Source organism: Podarcis cretensis (assembly GCF_951804945.1).
Source record: "Podarcis cretensis genome assembly, chromosome: 1".
NCBI classification, from domain to species: Eukaryota; Metazoa; Chordata; class Lepidosauria; order Squamata; family Lacertidae; genus Podarcis; species Podarcis cretensis.
Genome location: NC_137170.1, coordinates 36,495,034 through 36,516,460, shown reverse-complemented (window position 1 = coordinate 36,516,460; position 21,427 = coordinate 36,495,034). Strand labels below are relative to the sequence as shown.

The 21,427-nt window shown below is 42.9% G+C and overlaps 1 protein-coding gene across 3 annotated transcripts in view; it reads left to right on the top strand.

Annotated features, from left to right (window-relative positions):
- AKAP6 (A-kinase anchoring protein 6) overlaps positions 1-21,427 on the top strand; it is a 251,417-nt gene that overhangs the window by 56,977 nt on the left and 173,013 nt on the right. The gene's annotated exons all lie outside the window — the stretch shown is intronic.

Here is a 21,427-nt window from a genome sequence, read left to right as displayed (position 1 = left end):
ACATACATCATACCATTTCAGTACTCTATCTTTCATACCCTTATTTCATCGACCTCCTCTCACCTCCCTTTTTGTATTCCACTTCTATTAATTGTTTCAGCAATTCCTTTCCACCTTTCTCTATTTTCTGTCATATAATTATCTTAACTTATTTTTACCCTTATTTTCCATTAATACTATAATGCTTATCTATGCTTAACTCCTTATAACATTTCTACTAAAGCCATAAGATTTCATTCCAACATTTTTCTAACACTCAGTAATTTTACAATATTTCTATTTCTAAAAATAAACTTTAAACTTTTTCCAATCTTCTTCCACCATCTCTTCTCCCTGGTCTCGGATACTGCCAGTCATTCATCAATTCCATATAGTCCATCAACCTGGTGATCTTCTGTCCGAGGCTCTTAACTCTTTTCCAAGTCCCTTCTGCAGGTCTTCTTCATATTTATACATGCACTTTACTTTGTCTTCTACTGATCTTGTTCTTATTTTCCTTCCTTTGATACTGAAGAGCAGATCTTGGGGAAGCTCCAACCTAGCAATGCTTTTATTCCTTCTCGACAGATCTCGACAGAACCAAATCTCCATGGTTAAATCTAAAATCCATAAGGTATTTCAGGACATGTTTCAAAATTCCTCCAAATCTAAAGGCCCCCACAGCTCCAATCTCCTCACGACCCAAGTCCAAATCCCAAAAGTCAGTATATCCCTGCATGAAGGGATCTATCCAACTTTCCTTCTCCAGTCCAGGCAGGGCTCCGATCCTCAAAATCTGACTTTTTCTAAATTCAGTCATAAAAGGCCTCAACTTATAGTCCTCAATTTGCCTCTGTAAGGCTGGGGCTCCCACTTGTATTACTTTAGGTTCAACAACAGCAACTTTCTCCTTCGCCTTCTCGACAATTTGCCCTGTCAAAGTAGATTCCTGTATCAGATCCTGAATAATTTCTGTATTGATGTTCACTTTTTGTCCCAAATTAGTCACTTTTTGTGCCAAGTTAGTCACTTTTTGTCCCAAGTTATCAATTTTAGTAGTCATAACATCTGTCTTCTTGTGGAGTTGTTCCAACGAGTGACTTATCTTGCATAATGCAATCACTAAAGCTTCTTCTGTCGACATTCTCAAATAGTCCAAGGTCAATCCCTGATTCTCACAGTCTCTTATCTTGCAGCTGGTTCCCCCAGCTCAGCTCTTATAACAGTTTCAAAGGCTCCCTCTAGAGGGAAACGGTTTCTATTTGTGTCAATCCTTTTAAGCACAGTTCAAACAGTAAATATAGTTTCAATTTTCAGTTACTTTTCCTCCTTTTTTATTTTTTTTAATATTCTTTTTTATTAACTTTCATTTATCACACACACACAAAGAAAAGACAAAACCATTTAAAACAACAACTAATACAGAAAAGAAAAGATTTACATTAAATCCAATACTTATTAAATTAGATAACAGAAAAAAATGACAAAAAAAGCACCAAAGCGATGAAAATAAAAATAAACTGATACATAACACATACTTGCTGACTTCCTTCCCTCCTGATTTCGGGCTCTTAATTTTAAGAGTTTCATTTTTACAGCTGATGTTGGTTGATTGATCTATCTATACATCGAAAGTTTCATAACAAGCCTGCTATATTTGGTAGGTTACTATAGTTACCTTCAATATATATCATAAATTTAATCCAGTCGTTATTCAACTTTGTATTCTTTTGGTTTCTAATTCTCTGCGTCATTTTAGCTAGTTCGACGAAGTTATATAGTTTCGTTTGCCATTCCCTCATTGTTGGTATATTTCTATTTTTCCAATTTTGGGCAATTAACATTCTGGCCGCTGCTGTTGAGTATTGGAATAGGGCTCTATCTTCTTTCTTAATTTCTTCTCCGATGATACCTAATAAGAAGGCCTCTGGCTTTTTCGGGAATGTATATCTTAATATTTTTTTTAATTCATTATATATCGTATCCCAAAATTTTTTTATTTCCTCACATGTCCACCACATGTGTATGAAATTGCCTTCTTTTGTTTTGCATTTCCAGCAGGCCTTATTTCCAGTTTTGTACATCCTACTTAGCTTCTCTGGCGTAATATATGAATGAAAAGAAATCGAAATTTCAAATTGAAATAATAGAAAATAAATTTAAATTACTATCTAAAATGTACAATTTATTATTGGAATGGGACACAAAAGATGAAGAAATTAAGGAAGTTATGGTAAAATGGGCGATAGATCTGGGGCATAACATAGAATATGAAAAATGGTCAAAATTGTGGAAGGAGGGAATAAAATTCACGGCGAGTGTTGCAATCAGAGAAAATCTAGAGAAGATGATATATAGATGGTATATTACTTTTCCTCCTTTTTAAACGCAGAAGAGGACAATGGAAACAATATATTTCTCTTATTTAGCTAACTGTCAAGATACGTTCTATTCACAGCCAATGAACTTCAAAATGTCAATCTTACTGGCAACCCCTTTCCAGGTTCAGAGCGGTGGTGATTTAATTTTCATCACTCTCTCCTGCAGGCTTGCACGATCCAAAATTTCCCCCCTCTTCTCCTGCTTCCAAGGGGGTTTAATAGTTTTAATCGATGGAAGTTTAATCCTTTGCAGAAGACTTTCCAAGACTTTAGCTTGCAGCCTCTTTGCTTCAATCTATTTACAAAAGGGGAAGGCGGACTTCCTGTTTTAAACCACCCCGTTTCGGTGCCAAATTAAGACGTTTAAAAATCCAATTTTCCGTTCTACTTCTGTTCCGTTGTTTTAAGATCAAATTGTCCACAGGAAAAAGTCAGCGCTCTCCGACAACAGCTATGCGGCTTCCCTCTGTGAAAGAAGCAGTCAATTCGAAGCACCGTGCCACTCACCCCGCGTCGCTCCGGATCCCCGAAACCGGGTTTCCCCGTGAGTAGGGGAGGCGCAAAAGGTGCCAGCCGAATCCCAGGTTCACAGGCTTCTCCCACCTGTGATTTTTAGTGGGTCTCCGCCTTCGCCATGGCGGCCAGACCCTGTTTCCACGGAGTAAATTCCTCCCGATCAGAGGAATTCCGCCATTGCCAGAGGCGCTAACCCGGAAGTCCCTTAGTTAAGTATTTTTATTTACTTACTTAATTTAGGGAGGCAGCTGACCCCCTGCCCCCTGGCTATGTCCATGGGGGGAGTGGGAAAATGACACCATAAACAATTTTAAACCCCCCTATGTTTTCTGTCATCTTCTTACCATTGAAAGACTGCTTTATTTCTACAAGGCTGTAGAAGGGATGAAGTTTCTGCAGCCGTGGATGCCCTTAGTGCTTCTCATCCATCTCTTTTTAAGAGGTGTGGTTTTGATATGGGCAGTTTTGATACCCATTTTTCCCCATTCCATGCCCCATTCTGTCGTGTCACTTTTCCCCCTCTCAACTAAGAAGTACCACAAATGCTGCAAGTTTCCCTTGCAGGGAAAGCTGCTCCATCCATCCCCTTGATCATTTTGGTTGTCCTTTAGTGAACAGACAAGTCCTGTCAGTGGAAGCGCAAGGACTTCTGCTGATGCTACAGAGCTTTGACCTCAAGGGTTTTCTCCCTAATCCTTCCCCTTTTACTTCCTGAAATCAGCCCGGAAGGGGGAGGGAATCAGAGGAAACCCCCCAGAACAATGCACAAGGGAGTGAGGGAAGGTTGTTCTGCGTGGCAAGCTGCACTGTACTGATGCAGCAATTAACATAGTGCAACGTTGGATTCCTCCTGATATTAATAATAAATAGCAAGAAACAGAAAAGCAACTTGTAACAGATATATAATAGACTTTCAGTCCTCTGATCAGCAAAGCAGACTATCTTTGTAGAAGATTCTCTAAACCTTAAGCGTGTATTTCAGTGTTCCTATATAACCCTTTGCTCCATGGATTTCAATCAAAGGAGCTACTTCGAAGTCAATGCCTGGAGGCTTGTGCTACTAATTCCATTGCTTCTTAGCTTGCATCGAAAACATGCATCTCCAGTTTTCTCTCTTGGATGCACAGAATTAAGCCTCTTTTATTGGTAATGGAGAAAAAGCAGTTTTCTACAGCTATGCATGAAGCCAGGTTTTCCATTGCAGCTGTATCACAGCACCATCTAGTGCCTTTAGGAGAGTACAGAGGATTTTCTGTTTCTAGAGAACATCTTGCAAAAGTCACGCCACAATGCCTCGCCCACTGCAATACCTGTGCAGTCTTCTTATTTTATTAAGTACTTTTTTATCTCCCCATTCGTCCATGGAGCTCATGATGCCATACATTGTTTTCCCCTCTCATTTTATCCTCACAGGAACAACCCCTGAGGTGAGTTAGGCTGATAGGGATGGCAGGCCTTGTGTAGCCAGCACGATTCGTGGCTGAGTGGAGATTTCAACCCAGGTATTCCTGACCTTAGTCTAGATGTTAGCTACTACATCACTCTGACTTATTCTACTGTAAATGTGAATTCATTTTTTAATTTTTTTTTTATCTCTCTCCACCACCTAAAACATCTTAATCACTTCCTACATAAACTATCTTTAGGCAGAGCAGGACATATCTGGTTAGTTGGGTAAAAAGTGCATCATACGAATAACAACAAAAAATATTATGACAATTAAATTTCCTTTTGTACTACAGACAGGGAATTTTGTACTTCTGTGTCTGAAACATGAGAAATAAAGTCCCACCAAACAGCGTAAACATTTTCTTTGGAGACACACATTTTGTGTGTTCTTTCCCCCCAGTGCAGTTAACAATAGACTAAGAACGGTTGAAGGAATTGGGTATGTTTTGTCTGGTAAAGAGGAGACTGAGAGGTGATAAAATAGCCATCTTCAAATATCTAAATGGCTGTCACATTGAAGATGGAGTACGCTTGTTTTCTCCTGCTCCGGAGGGTAGGGTCCGAACCAATGGCTTCAAGTTACAAGAAAGGAGATTCCAAACTAAACATCAGGAAGCACTTTGACAGTAAGAGCTGTTTTGACAGTGGAACGGACTCCCTCAGGAGGTGTTGGGCTCTTCTTCCCTCGAGGTTTTCAAGCAGAGGTTGGATGGCCATCTGTCATGGATGCTTTAGTTGAGATTCCTATATTGCAGAGGGTTGGACTAGAAGACCCTCAGGTCCAACTCTACGATTCTATGTGAACAAGTATAAATTTGTGTGGTGATGTAATGTTTAGAGTGTACGGACTAGGGAGATCCTGGTTTAATCCTCATTCAACCAATGAAGCTCAAGGGGTGACATTGGGCCAGTCACATTCTCTTAGCCTAGTGTACCTCAGAGTTATTGTGAGGCTAAGGGACACGGGTGGCGCTGTGGGTTAAACCACAGAGCCTAGGACTTGCCAATCAGAAGGTCGGCGGTTCGAATCCCCGTGACGGGTTGAGCTCCTGTTGCTCAGTTCCTGCTCCTGCCCAACCTAGCAGTTCGAAAGCGCGTCGAAGTGCAAGTAGATAAATAGGTACCGCTCCAGTGGGAAGGTAAACGGCGTTTCCATGCGCTGCTCTGGTTCTCCAGAAGTGGCTTAGTCATGCTGGCCACGTGACCCGGAAGCTGTACACTGGCTCCTTCGGCCAATAAAGCGAGATGAGCACCACAACCCCAGAGTCGGTCACGACTGGACCTAATGGTCAGGGGTCCCTTTACCTTTAAGGGGAGGGGAGGAGAAAACTACGTATACTGCCTTGACTGCCTTGGAAGAAATGCAGGATATAAGTATAGTAAGTAAATAAACAGACTCCTTTCAAAATGTTCAACTGTTTTTCAAAAGTCCTGAGTGGCCAAGCAGTTGTCATATTTCTCCTGAGTATTTAACACTGGCTGCAAACCCTGAGTATTTTGAATCGTACACAAACTCAGATAGTTTGGTCTTTAGGGCTCCATTTCATAGCAACCCAAAGAGTCTGAAAAGGACAGCTGAATAATTTGATCTAGAAAGCCTAAAGGTCACGAATATGGGACATAGCAGCTGTTTTCATATAGGACATTTGGAGTGATGTAACCACAGTGCCTAGAAATGTCTGGAATGTGACCATTGCTTTAAGAAGGATTGGTGAGGAGGAACCAGTTTGAGCCTGTCTCCTCACCTTTTTTTTTTATATAGGAGACTCCATACTTTAAAGCATTGCTTGATTAAATCCTTAAGGGTAAAAGCTAAACTGCCATATCTGTCTGGCTGTTTAATCTCTCAGAAATGTTAGAAACGAGACTTCAAAATGAAATTTCTTTGCAGCAGGCCTTGCTGAGCTTACTTTGTGCTTTGTTAAAAGGAATGATGAAAATGGTATAGCGCTGGGATCTGGCTTTACTTAATCAATTACAACATACATGTGAAATGTCAGCTCAGATCTTATGATAATAGAACTGAGGAGCTCAAAACGCATAATTCCAAACTTGAAAGCTGCAGATGGAATCTATTCTGTGCTCTGGGTTTCTCTCTCTTTCAAAAAATAAAAAGTAAGCATAGCTGCAGAAATTATGAATAGTCTTTGTTTAGAATATTATATTTGCAGGCTTTCATTTGTCCTTTCCCCCCAAGGTTTCTAGTTGAGGCCTTGTGCAAATGATCTTCCTCTCTTTGGCTATCACTCGTAGCTGTGTAAGATTGTCTTCCATAAACACAGTTTTAATAATGAGTCTGTAAGTGACTGTGGAAGCCAATTCTGGATCCATACATCCTTCTACAGTAGGGGCATAGGTTTCTAGTCATGGTGAGGGTTTGCCAAACGTGCCTTCCTCTTAGCACGTTTGTTACAACATTTTATAAGAGCCTTGTTGGGTCACATCAAAGGCTTATCTAATGAAGCATCTTCTTTCCCTCAGTGTTCAACTCGATACTTATGAGAATCCCACAAGCAGAACGTGAAGGCAATAGCCTCTTCCACTGTTGTTCCCCAGTGGTTGAAGTTTAGCAATGGTCGCATACCACCTTTGGACATGATTAGTGGCAATTAACAGCTTTATCCACTGTGGATTTGACTAAGCTCCTTTAAAGCCATGTAAATAGGTGGTCATCACATCTTGTGGAAATGAGTTCCATGTGCTGGGTTTAGAAGTACTTCCTCTTGTCTGACCTGAATCTCCCTTCATTCACATTTATTGCAATTTTAGTATAGTGAGAAGGAGAGGAAAAACTTTACTCTCCTTCTACTTTCTCCACAAAATGCATAATTTTATACACTTCTACCATGTTCCCTCTCACTTGCCTTTCCTCTAAACTAAAAAGCCCCAGATATTGTACCTTTTCTCTCCCAGGGGAGTTGCTCCATTCCCTTGGTCATTTTGGTTGCTCCTTCCTGAACTTTCTCCAGCTCTATAACATCTTTTTTGAGGTGAGGAGACCAGAGCCATATATAGTACATATAAGTGCGGCTACATTATAACATCATTATGATACTGCGCCTTGTGTTGAGGGGCACATCGTTTGCAGCAAACTGTCTTCGGCCAGCCCTGAAATAGATGACTTCTTCTAAGTCTGCTGTGCCCAGCAAAGTGAAGGCATCTCTCATCTCATTTTTATCAAGCGAATAATAAATGAAGCTATTAAACGTATTTTAAGCCTATTAATTAATCAAACGTTTTACATTCCTGAAACATACATATGTTTAAATGACAGCCTGTGAATCAGCCTGATGGATCGCCAAGAGCCCAAACTACACATGAGGCAAAGTGTATCACCACAGATTTTCCTTTTTCAAAAAATGATTAAAAGGTAGTTTGGGCTAGTGGTTTCATACCATGAGAGGACCCTTGCACCTGGGAAAATTCACTCTTCACTTGTTCAACAATGTTTTGGCAAAAGTCATCTATCACCTCATAGATATTAATTGGTATTAACTGATATTATAGTGATGCTTGCAGTGCTGTGTTTAGCACCATATGCAATCTGGCTTTAAAACTGATGCTGTGCACAGGCCTTCTTCTCATACAGAGACATGCTAACCAAGTTTTTCCTCCTCTGCTGACCACCTTTGTTAGTCCTAGTGCCCTCGAGGCAAGGACAAATGTCAGCAACGGAGAGGTTGATGTCCTCATAACCATGCAAAGTTCTAAACTTTGCAGGTAATAGAGATGGACTTAGGGGAGCGCGGACAGTTTGTCTGCACTGGGCACCAAGCCAAGAGGGTGCTCCAGGGGCCGTGGCAGCAATGAAAGGCGAGAGGCAGGGGGCGTCAAATTTTGGTGTAGCACAGGGCACTGCTGAAATTTGAAAGCCCAAAGTCCGCCACTGCAGGGAACCTCCACCAGAACAGCAGGGGCCCCTCTAGGCCAGGCATAGGCAAACTCGGCTCTCCAGATGTTTTGAGACTACAATTCCCATCATCTCTGACCACTGGTCCTGTTAGCTAGGGATCATGGGAGTTGTAGGCCAAAAACATCTGGAGGGGCGCGTTTGCCTATGCCTGCTCTAGGCTAATGGGTGGGCCTTTCCTCTCCCCACTTACCTAGCTGCTACACAAGGGAACAAAATCCAGAGTTGTGTGTGAGAGCTGAGCTGGAAGCAGACTGAAAGGCCGCAACATAGAGGCATGCTAGTTCTGTTCTGAATCCCAAGCTGGGAGATCTGTTAATGCTGTGAGCTGCTCTATCTTATGTTCAGCTTATATATGTGTGTAAATAAAACCATGTATCCTAGAGACACCGCAATCTCTGCCGACCTTCAGTCCAAGGGGGGAAAAAGAGCACTGAGAAAGTACTGGAACCTCTCACCGCCTGGAGACTAGGGTGGCATGTAACAATATGTTTTACATTTTTATTGCTATATAACACTTAGAAAGTTCAGGATGGAAAAATGCTCACAATCAAGATGGTGTATTATGAAACGTGGCCCCGGTTACAGTAACAGTTCTGCTGTATATCTCAGATTTCAAAACACGTGTGTGCATTCATGCTGAGGTGGTCTACTGTGTGCAGTGCCAGCCACGCTGTTCACTCTCTCCAGTTACTTCATCTGGATGCTTCAATAACTAATTTAGTGCTGCTTTTTTAAAAGTATTAACACTAGGGTGTTTTTTTCTCCTTTCGGTTTTGCCTAAAAACCAGTTAATTCCCCAATCAATGAATAACGTTGCATTTCTAGTGGTTTTAACGACAAGATCAGTTCAAGTTTTATTTATCTCTAGCACCAGCTCAGCCCTGGGAAGGGATGGGCAACCTGTGTCCCTTGAGAAGTTACTGAGAGTACAACTCCCATCATTCCTGAATGTTGGCCATCCATGAGCATTGACCGTGCTTGCTAGGGCTAATAATAATAATAATAATAATAATAACTTTTATTTATATCCCGCCCTCCCCAGCCGAAGCCGGGCTCAGGGCGGCTAACAACACTAAAACAGTACAACATTATAAAACATTATAAAAATTAATTAAAATCAAAATTGATGGCAACCATAAACTAAAGTTTTGTAAAGATTGCCAAAGGAGGGAGTCAGGCTGCGCCCTGACCAAAGGCCAGGTGGAACAGCTCTGTCTTGCAGGCCCTGCGGAAAGATGTCAAGTCCTGCAGGGCCCTTGTCTCTTGTGACAGAGCGTTCCACCAGGTTGGAGCCGCAGCCGAAAAAGCCCTGGCTCTAGTTGAGGCCAGCCTAACCTCTCTGTGGCCTGGGACCTTCAAGGTGTTTTTATTTGAAGACCGTAAGTTCCTCTGTGGGGCATACCAGGAGAGGCGGTCCCGTAGGTACGAGGGCCCTAGGCCGTATAGGGCTTTGAAGGTTAAAACCAGCACCTTAAACCTGATCCTGTACTCCACCGGGAGCCAGTGCAGCTGGTATAGCACCGGATGAATGTGATCTCTAAGCGAAGACCCCGTAAGGAGTCTCGCTGCGGCATTCTGCACCCGCTGGAGTTTCTGGGTCAGTCTCAAGTGCAGCCCCATGTAGAGCGAGTTACAATAATCCAGTCTGGAGGTGACCGTCGCGTGGATCACAGTGGCTAGGTCAGGGCGAGAGAGGTAAGGAGCCAACTGCTTAGCTTGGCGGAGATGAAAAAATGCCGCCTTTGTTATAGCTGCAATCTGCGCCTCCATGGAGAGGGAGGTATCAAAGATTACACCCAAACTCTTCACGAACGGTGCTGGCACTAATTGCACCCCCGCAAGAGATGGGAGTTGCCCCCTCAGTCCCATGTCGTCCCGTCCCAGCCAGAGGACATCTGTCTTCGAAGGATTTAACTTCAACCGGTTCCCACGTAACCATCCAGCCACAGCCTCCAAGCATCTGATCAGTGTGTCTGGGGCCGAGTCCGGGTGGCCATCCATCAACAGATAGAGTTGGGTGTCATCAGCATACTGATGGCAGCCCAGCCCAAAACTCCGGACAAGCTGGGCGAGGGGGCGCATAAAGATGTTAAAAAGCATCGGGGAGAGTATTGCACCCTGGGGCACACCACACACCAAGGAGTGGCGGGATGACAATTCCCCCCCAAGCGCCACCCTCTGTCCCCGACCAGAGAGAAACGAGCGCAGCCATTGAAGGACTGTGCCCTGGATCCCCACGTCGGCAATCAGTGGTCCAGGAGTTCGTGATCGACCATGTCAAAGGCTGCTGACAGGTCTAGAAGAATCAGCAGCCCCGACCCGCCTCAATCCAGCTGCCTGCGGAGATCATCTGTTAGGGCGACCAGAGCCGTCTCGGTCCCATGACCAGCGCGGAAGCCGGACTGGAATGGAAGTTGGAGTCCAAGAATGTCTGGAGGTGATTTGATAGTGGCGCCCATAGGGGTCATTTATATGTCTCCTGCAATTTCACAAATGAGAGTTTGGTAAAGGACCACTTGTAATTGTTACAATATGCTTTACCACCATGTGAAAGTGGCCAGGGCCAGTGTCAGAATCCAGCCTCCTTGGGTGGCTTCTGGGGCATCAGTCTCTGATTGTGACCCATTATCTCTGAACACATTCTGAAGATTGTACAAACCATCCTTAATTAAGAAACCAGGATCTCAAGCCATGGGACCTAATTTGGCATCCTGGTTGGTTAACTCACAACAGTTTGTATAATTCCCATCTTCAGACAAACCATAATCAGAAGCTAAGGCTGTGCATGGTTACTGACCATATGGTCTGCCTTCATTGTGCAAGGCAGAATGCTAGGAATTGCAAGTGGGGAGAATGTTGTTGTACTCAGGTCCTGCCTGCAAGATTCTTACAGGCATCTGGTTGGCCACAGTGAGAATCTCATGCCAGGCAACAATGGGCCTGACCAAGCAGGGCTCTTATAGTCTTAAGCTTTTGATTTCCTCCAGGAAAGTGTGAAGGAGGAAGAAGAGGAGGGGCAATGCACAGACCCAAAGCTTGCTGAAGCTTGTACATATAATATGACAAACTACATCTAATTCGAGCTTGTGATATCTACTGTCGCCCTGTCTTTATAACTGTTAGATCCAGGCACAAAAACTATCCTTTCTGAGAGCTTTCTGAGCCTGGGCTTCCAGGAGTAGAAAGAGGGAGAGGTGATTATTGCCTGTTCCCCATTTATCCTGCAATGTACTTTTATCTACATTATGTTAGGATATAGTTCCGTTCCACCTTAAAGGATCAGGCATGATTGTTGTGTATCACATGCCTGTTTACTTCCAGCTCTGCTGGGAACTTCCGTTTTGTATATAGCTTTTGCTCTGGCTGTTTTCCTGGACACGGAGGCAAGCAGTCATGTTTTTCCTTTGTTCTGAACTATGTTGAATAAAGCTGTAAACATGCTCTCCTGTCTGCATCCTTTCGTTGTGGAGACTCTGCTGAAAGGGTGTGCACAGGTCTTGGAACGTCTCTGAGGCTCGTGCCACTAATTGACTGATGCTGTTCCACGGAAGACCAGTGATTGTCCGGAGACGACTGGGGGCCTGCCTGATGCCTCTGTCTCCCTGGCAGTATCCCAACACATTATTTACAGTTAACCTGCAATCCAACCATGCACATCCTCCCATCATAGGTGCCAACTCCCTAGGGCCCTGCACCCACAAAATCCCCCATGGAGGAGATGGGCACCCACAAATTCCAGTGCCAGGGCTATGCACGCTGCATGGCACCCACAGCCCTGGGCATCCACGGCCTCCCATGCTGTTCCCATTCTCATCTGGCCATCTGGAGCAGACTTGTGGGAGGGTATGTGGGGCTGCAGCTGGAAGGGTGCCCACTCAGCCCTTTCTGTTCCTTGCAGCCCCATCTGGATCAAAAGACGTACCGTTGGTTACAACCCTATGCTATTTATGTATGTACAAACAGAATTGTACCACACTGGAGCTAACTCTGGGGGCACCCACAAGGTTCTCTTGTAATAAAGTCTTAGGAGCTTCTAAGCTGAGGATTTCTCCAGCAATATGTAACTTCCACTCCTGCCCTGTTCAAAACTCAAGCACAGTATTTCATATTGCTGCAAAAGCCAGCAGTCACGAGTGTCCATTTATTATTTGAGTGCCCTCTCGTGAGTCATGGCACTGGGGAAGTCAAGTCTGCTGTGAACAAACTCTTCCGATCTTATGATCGACCGCGTCCTGAAAGAATCTAAACGATCTGACTTTAAGTCTACTGACCTTAGTTTTACATCACTGGAACTTTTAAAGACTTGTAGCCCAATCCTATGCAATTTGGCTTTTCATGTAAATCCCCAGGTTTTCAAGAGCACTTTACCCAGAGAGCCAGTGTGGTGCAGTGGTTAGAGTGTAAGACTAAGACCTGGGAGACTGGGGTTCAAATCCCCACTCAGCCATGAAGCTCCCTGAGTGAACTTGAGGCAGTCACTGTGTCTCAGCCTAATCTACTTCACAGGGTTGTTGTGAGGTTAAAATGGGAAGAGGGAGAATCATGTGTGCCACCTTGGAGGAAAGGTGGAATATAAATGTAATAATAATAATTAATAATAAAAATAAAAATTAAAATAAATAAGATAAATATCCCAGGGTGTTTAGGACTGCAGCATAATAGCACAAGCTTCTTCTGTACATTTATTCAGAAGCAAGACCCACTGAGTTCAAAGGGGTTTACTTCCAAGTAAGTGTGCACAGCACTGCAGCCTAAATCATGTTATTGGGGGTGGGGAGAAAAGAAATGTAGTACTTGTAGGTCCATAAATATATCCAAATCTGAAACTTTATTATCAGCTTTGTACTGTAACCAAGTGACCGACTTATATTAGATTCCCTTTTGCCATCTTGGTGCTCAGCTAACATTCTGCTGGAACTTATGTCAGTGACTAAAATAACCCAACTAATTTCAAGCGGCAAGTGTCTAGTGAGTTACCAGTCTGAGATCCGTATGTCTGAGAAAACATTATTGTAGCTCAGAAACTTTAGGAGAAGGAAAGAGGCTTTAATTTAATCTGGGAAATAACCTTGTGCAGAAACTTTTTTTTTTTAATCATTTGCTTTGTTTTAAATTTGTTCATTGCAAAGCAAAAGCAGTTGCCGGAGAACTGAAAATGGATCTGGCTGTGACTTGTCTGGATTTTATATTGGCATGTTTCCTGAATTACTAGCTCTGCTTTGACCGAGAGGAAGAGAAAAAAAATGGGGGGACTGTGAATTTTCTGCTAAATGGGTGAATGAAAACCCTCCTTTGGAAACAATTAAGGTAGGACATGATGTATTGGGAAATAATTAACAAAACGTGGGCTTTGGCACGATCTAAGAATGCCAGATTTCAGAGTTTAGCCTCTGCAAATGCTTTCTTGCACTGTACCTTTTAAGTGGGGATCATGTTTCATGTCTATGAACTTTTACTTTGGTCTGGAAGAGTGTACCTCATTCCCTTGCATGCTGTGATTTCTGCCAAGTCTAGGTGCTTAATTACTCTATATTTAGACTACCTTGTTGAAGGCTAGGTCCACCACCCCATTTGTTGTTTCTGATTTAATAACTTTTACATCAAGCTTCTGTGATAACTCTTCAACATGCCGTTTGATCATTTGTGTGATTAGGAATGTGTGAAAGGACGGAAGCAGCACTATAATTTGCTTAAATGCTTGCTGTCAGATTCAAGTGCTGCTTTCGTGTTTTTGATAAGAGTGCTATGCCTTTTTAATTCTAACAGTATTCTTTGGAAAGGTCCAAGTCGGTATACAGTAGTGATCTTTACACTAAATAAGTACATGTCTTGTGAATCTTTACTCTGATGTGTGCAGGCAATAGTCTATGTCTGTTCTTTACTGAGCACTCATTCTGATTCATTTGCGGGGTGGCTGTTATATGACTGTGCATTCATTCTGATTATATTCCCATTCACCATTCATCCATCCCAGACTTTTCAGTGCATTTCCCTGTCACTTTCCTAACTGCAAAAAGTCCTTTAAAAAAGCAGCGGATTTGTTGTGCTATAGTGACAGAACTCTTCAATCCACTTTCATTGCACAAGCCTATGTTTCCAGTATGCACTTGAATCCCTCCTGCAAAATATTAACAGTCTGGAGGCAATGGGATGTAAAAAAGAGAAATATATATATTTATAATGGCCAATTATTTTAACAGAAGAGGCTGTGTTCCATTGACTTGTACCCTTATTTTATTTTGGGGGAAATTGTATGGTTATTCCTTTGATATTGGTAGGCTTGAGTTTTATACTTAATCACCCTTAGTAGCGGATATTGCAGGCACTGCCTTATCCAGCAGCAGTTTGTTCCACATATGTAGGCATTGGGTGCCATTTCACTCAACCTGGATACGCCAGTGGCTTTGCTAGCTGCCCATGTTTTCTTCATTTCTTTCATTTAAATGCATTTAACACAACTAAGGCTGCAAGATGTGGTGTTAATTGCATCCATGCAGTTAATGCGCATGTTTTTGTTACTGAAAACAGCAGCCACTGAGAAGCCTTGAGCAGCCACAGAACCATGAAGTTGGAAAGGGGAAATTTAACTCTTTCTCTTCCATATTCCCACCAACAATTGTCTTCCTGAATTTATTTACATTTCAAGGGAAGCTTACATTTGCACTTGAGGAAACTTTACTTTGGAATACAAGATTTGCATTGGGAGAATCAAATTTATTAGTCAAAATATTTTGTCCTATATTTTTTGTTTGTAAAAGAAGGGATGACCTTTGCTAGTGAAATGAAGATCATTCTATAGTTGCTTTTCCATATAGTTGTCAAGTATGCCATTTAGAGTTGGTCTGATGTGATTCTTTCTCCCTGGGCATGTTTGTACTGGAGTAGAGCACGTTTGTGAACCTACCAAGTGCAGAAAATGAATAAAATTGATTCTTCTTGAATTAATAACCTGGGGAGGGGGGGACTAGGGCAGGTCTAGAACAAATCCAGTAAAGAGACATTGCTGTGCATTAGATATTTTAAAATGCAATATTAATGGAATGCGGGAACAATCAGGTTTACGTTCAAAATCTCTTTGCCTTTTCACAAACCGGAGTTGACCTTAGAAATATAGTGTATGGTTTTAATGCATTCTAAAGACTATAGGATCATATATAACTTAATATGTTGAATAGTGTTCTCTACCCAGTGGAATTAAATTTATATCGATGAGAAAATTGCCAACCTTGTTGTTGCTTCCAGTATATATGTATAGTTTGCTCTTTACTAGTGTGGCTATTTATTTTTATTTGAGTAGTTTTTTATTTTCTGTTTGTTACTTGAAACCTCATTATTTCAAGGGCCATAGTTGCCTCACCCGGAAATATCTCTCATTCCACCAACTTGGCACGTTTCCTCTGGGGGCAGCTGACATCCAAAGGAATGCCTATCTAGTTCTATTGGATTTACTTGTATAGGAAGATGGCTTGCCCAACCCCTTGGTGGCTCTCCTTTTGGAAATAACACCTACAAACCAACGCTGGAGCAAACACTTTAAAGCTTCTCACAGTTTGTTATTTTGTATGCAACTGATATTATGATCATGCCTGACCAGCAAGTTTATACACTCTCTGTAATTATTTTAGCTTGCAGTCCTAACCCAAGGCTGGTTTAAGGTGGTTGAAAACCGTCTGCTGTGGATGCAGAGACTGGTAACTCATAACTGCTGCCTTCCGTGTCATTCCTCTGGGATGCAAGACATGTGAACAACACTAAGCGTTTCATTTTCGCTAGAGGCAGGCAGTTCCGATCATGAGAATGTGGTCGCAGCGTGTTCATTAAACAACTTGCTCATACACACCAAACCTACTTTTCATCACAGGTTTTACTAACTAGTGGCTGGTCGCAACATGTTTGCCATACACTCATAATGGCAAAAGGAAGGACTAGAGCACTTGTAACATCGTGACTCATAGACTGAACTAGGGAAGCCCCCCCCCCCCCCCCCGGCTCAGATCTCCATTCTATCAACACTTACTATGTTGCCTTAGTAAGCCACCGTAACTTTTCTCACCCAACAATCAATAGTGAATGGCAAAAAGTGGAGGCAAAAAGCACGTGTTTTTCTGAACACGTGCAGAGAGTCTGCACCCAAACAAACTGTGTGTGTACTTAGTTCTGGCCACATGCTCTGTTAGCAAGAAAAACCCAGGGCACAGATCGTCCGGTCAGAGTCGTTGTGCGTATGGCTTGTGCCTTGCTATGTACATTGCTATGGACGAATGATTCCCTGTGCTTGACGATGGGCCTAGCACTTCTCCCCACTGAGAACTACCCTGGTGTAAATTATGGCTTCTTCTCAGGGTGGAGCCTGATGGCAAGATAACCAGGTCAGAAGGCCATGTGACTGGTCTGATCTTTGGACAGGTTCAGATGGACACATGGAAAATTAGTGGACATGATTCTGAATCCCACCACCATCTCCATCCATTTGTTTGCCCTGAGAAAAAGGGCTTGTTTCTTGGCTTCAGCTCCCAATTTGCAATATGGGAATAATAACACTGACCAACTTACTGGGCTGTTGTAGGGATTATTGACGTAATATTTATGAACTGCTTTGAACACCCAGAAGTTGCTGTGCAAGTTCTAAGCCTCACTCTTGTTATTTTCTGAAAGGAATCAATTCCTTATTATATAGCAACAGTACCAACCCCATTTTCACTGACAGATAACTGGGTTAATAACTTTTCTCTCTGGGTCAGTAAAGCAACGGTATTATAGCGTTCTAACTCCATCTGAATATGAAAGTGTTTTTTTTAAACGTTCTATGATATCTCTTAAGTTTAGCCTGGAATTTCAATTCCTGGAGGAATCTATAATATTATTAAAATAAACTTCAACAAGGCAGACACACTCTTAAACCATGAATTTGTTTTGCATGTAAGCTTGTCATATGCAATGAGTAAAGGCTTATATCTTGCAGGGGGTTTACCACAAGATCAAAGAACATAAACCAAAGTACATTTGCTTCTGTCACTGTTGTTAACTGTGGCGCACTAGAACCTTTCATCTCCCACTAGACTTCACATATGTCTCAGTCGTGTTGTATCTATCTCTAGGGAAAACACTACCAGCGTTTCGGTTTAAAACTTGTTAGAAAAAGCTAGATTCGAGCAGACCCTAGGAATGTCTAGCTGCATTCCTATGTACACTTAACTGAGAGTCAGTCCCATTGAATTCATAGAGACTTGCTTCCAAGTAAACACACTTAAGATTGTCAGTCTGCAGGCTGCAGTGTTTATACTGGATTTTTGTTTGATGAACATGGAGGGCTCCGACTTTGGCTGACAGATAGTAGCAGCTGTAACTTATTGGATCAGCTGCCCTTTGGATGGAGATAAATGGACAGTTGGTCTTGTACAGATGCAGCCTCTACACTCTGAGAAATTCCATGCTCCAAGATGCTTCTGTACAGCCTATCAACTCAATGCAGGAAACCACATGGTTTTATAAGCATGTGCCTGACTTAGGTTTAAGATAAAAACAAGTCTACTAAAGTGCTCAAGTCTTCAGAGCTCTATTTAAAAAATAACAACAACCCTGTTCTTGATGGCCTCTCTTGCAATATGATAACAGGGATGACAGCACAAATGGCCTTCCAGACTCTCATATGGCATGCTGGTCTGCCTTATTTCAGAGTCATTAGTTGTACACACTTTAATTGTCCCTTGTGAAATGGTATGGGCAGTGCCAGGTTAACAAATAAGCAGAATAGGCACCAGCCTATGGGCCCCACTCCTTTTAGGGGCCTTGCGACAACAGATCAAAATAATTTTTATTTGATCTTGAAAGATAATTACAACCAAGCTTTCTTAAGGTAAAGGTAAAGGTACCCCTGCCCGTACGGGCCAGTCTTGACAGACTCTGGGGTTGTGCGCCCATCTCACTCAAGAGGCCAGGGGCCAGCGCTGTCCGGAGACACTTGCGGGTCACGTGGCCAGCGTGACAAAGCTGCATCTGGCGAGCCAGAGCCGCACACGGAAACGCCGTTTACCTTCCCGCTGGTAAGCGGTCCCTATTTATCTACTTGCACCCGGAGGTGCTTTCGAACTGCTAGGTTGGCAGGCGCTGGGACCGAGCAGCGGGAGCGCACCCCGCCGCAGGGATTCGAACTGCCGACCTTTCGATCGGCAAGTCCTAGGCGCTGAGGCTTTAACCCACAGTTCAATGCTATTCCACTAGAGTGCCTGCACGAGCCCCCCACCCTCCCCTTCGAGATTTCAACTGCCTAGGGACCTCCACAGGGTTCAATCTGGCACTGGGTATGAAGCTGTGTGGTCTGCCTACTTTAACAGTGTATAACCCTATCTGGTGTTAACGTTTCATTGTTTGTTTTTGTGAAAAAATCCCTATTTGCATAGCAGTCATGCTGATATAAAGTGGAATGTAGGATGTTTTTTCTGTCTGTGGTTGGAGCATGTGATATAATTTTTACTTCTCATTTAGGACTGCCTTAGTATCAATATCAGCTCTAAAAATAATAATTATAATAAAGAACTTATTTTTTTAATTAAAAAAATCCTTAGTTCAATAGGATTAATAGGTAAAAAAAGGTAAAGGACCCCTGGAAAGTTAAGTCCAGTCAAAGGCGACTATGGGGTTGTGGTGCTCATCTCGCTTTCAGGCTGAGGGAGCCAGCATTTATTCACAGACAGCTTTTCAGGCAACGTAGCCAGCATGACTTAACCACTTCTGCTGCAACGGAACACCATGATAGAAACCAGAGCGCATGGAAACACTGTTTACCTTCCCGCCATAGCAGTACCTATTTATCTACTTGCACTGGCATGCTTTCACACTGCTAGGTTAGCAGGAGCTGGGACAGAGCAATGGGAGCTCACCTCGTCACGGTGATTCAAAACGCCAACCAATAGGATTACTATTTGACTGCTGTGAAGGACACTTGTTAAGTATTGGAATAAGGACAAAATGTCTGCTTAATAGTCAGTGGCTAGGCTTGCCATACACCTCAGTTGTTGGGAAAATTGCGGGTGAATGTCTCAGGATGGCTGGTTGATATTTTCACAATGGAAGTGATATAGAGATCTCCTGGGGTAACACACTTCCTGCTTCCCACAGTTAGGATTATGTAAGTCAGAAATGTGTGTGAAGAGAACAGAAGCAAGTTTGGGGATGGTGGCCACATTTCAACACAATTCCAAGCCAAAAACAATGGTTAAGCAAATTAGCTTGTGGATGAAGTGTGCACACACAGCTCAAACTCCCCCATTTTGATCCTATCTGAAGCAAAGGTTTGTTCGTGTTATTGTTCATGGTTTATTTTGGGAGAAACAAGCTTCCCCACTCCCTGCTGCTTTCCTTCTGGGTCCCATCTTGCCTTACTGCATCCAAGGATTAGAGAGGCCTGGCATCTACAAACTCATAACATAACTCATAATATTGTGACAATGACCCATGGTGGTTAATTCCTCTTTTAAATGTAGTGTATTGGATTCATGATATTACGTGTACAATGATCTCAGGTGTTCCTGAGATTCTCCCTATAGTTATATTCCAGTAGTGACTGAGATACAACATTGGAATTGGTTGATTTCTGGAAATAACTGTTGCTTTCTTTGTACTGTATTTGAAATAGATTACCCTTTTGAACCTAAATGCTCTTCCATTAAACATTGCATAGGAAATGTCATAGAAGTTTTGCCTCCTGCTTCCCTCTTTTCATGCTTGAGAATGCTCACTTGGTGTCAGGTCATATTTGAGATATTTGGCATACCCTCGAAGCAATGAAAGAACTCAAGAGAAAGCAGGCTGAGGCTGAGGCTGAGGCTGTCGATTGTTCTGTTAATGTGTAACACCAGTTGACTCCTGCTGTGTGTATGACATAGTGAGGCCTACAACCAGTAGCAACTGTTACTATTATTGGGATATGTGGTTTTCCAAAGCCTTTCCAATGTCACCCATACATGCTCCACTCCATCCAGGAAAACAAGAGGCATTATCAGAATTCAGGGACAAATTTCAGCCCAGGGGAAAACAGCCAAGGAAGAAGAAGAAGAGTTTGGATTTGTTATCCCGCTTTATCACTACCCGAAGGAGTCTCAAAGCGGCTAACATTCTCCTTTCCCTTCCTCCCCCACCACAAACACTCTGTAGGGTGAGTGGGGCTGAGAGACTTCAGAGAAGTGTGACTAGCCCAAGATCACCCAGCAGCTGCATGTGGAGGAGCGGGGAAGCGAACCCAGTTCCCCAGATTACGAATCTACCACTCTTAACCACTACACCACACTGGCCCTCTCAAGGAGGTTGCAAAGCAGCACTAGTAAGGGGTGGGGTCATGGGGAAGGAGGTGTGGCTGGGAATGTCACCCAGACATATGTACACAGCTCTGAAGTAATGTCTGAATTACCCTCCAACCAAGTTAATTAACATAAAACACTTAGCTTTCCTGAGAGGTATTTTATATATCTATAGGATAGATATTCCTCTGAATACAGTTCAGAAACTTCAGCTGGACATTACAGTACTTCAGAGTTGTGTCTGGGTGACATTCCCAGCCACCCATGACCCATGAAACTTGTCCCTGAATTCTGATAATGCCTCTTGTTTTCCTGGATGGAGCGGAGCGTGTCAGTGTGTATAGAAACTAGCCTACTGCGTAAAAGCAAAATTCACATTTGTTGTTCTTTTTGCCCCATTTTGTCCCCATCAACCACTAGGATGTGGCCTCTGGAAGGCTGCCAAGAAAGGAATGTGGCCCTCAAGTTGGAAAAGTTCCCCCCTCCCTGTTCTGCAGTAGATCAGTCTTGCAATCCAGATCCTAATATGCCGCAGAGTTCAGGTACACAGGGCAAATAGCTACAGATTGTTCAGTCAAGTAAGCCAGATTATATGCTTGAAGCAAAGGCACCACCCCTCAAATACAACGCATAGGAAAATGCCTTCTCAATGCCAAAGAGGATAGCTTTTGTGAAAGTTTGTAGATGCATCAGAAATAGTCTCAGATGATGTGTGCATCGTAAAAGAGAGAATCAAGGACTGGGCAGAGGAGGAATGGTGGAGACCCACCTCCCCAGCCTGACCCTTCCAGAGAAGAAGAAGATATTTGAGAATTACAACAGGGGTTTGAGGGAGGTCACAGCTCAGAGGCAGATGAGGGGGAAAGTTGGGAAATAATGGGAGAGGAAGAGGA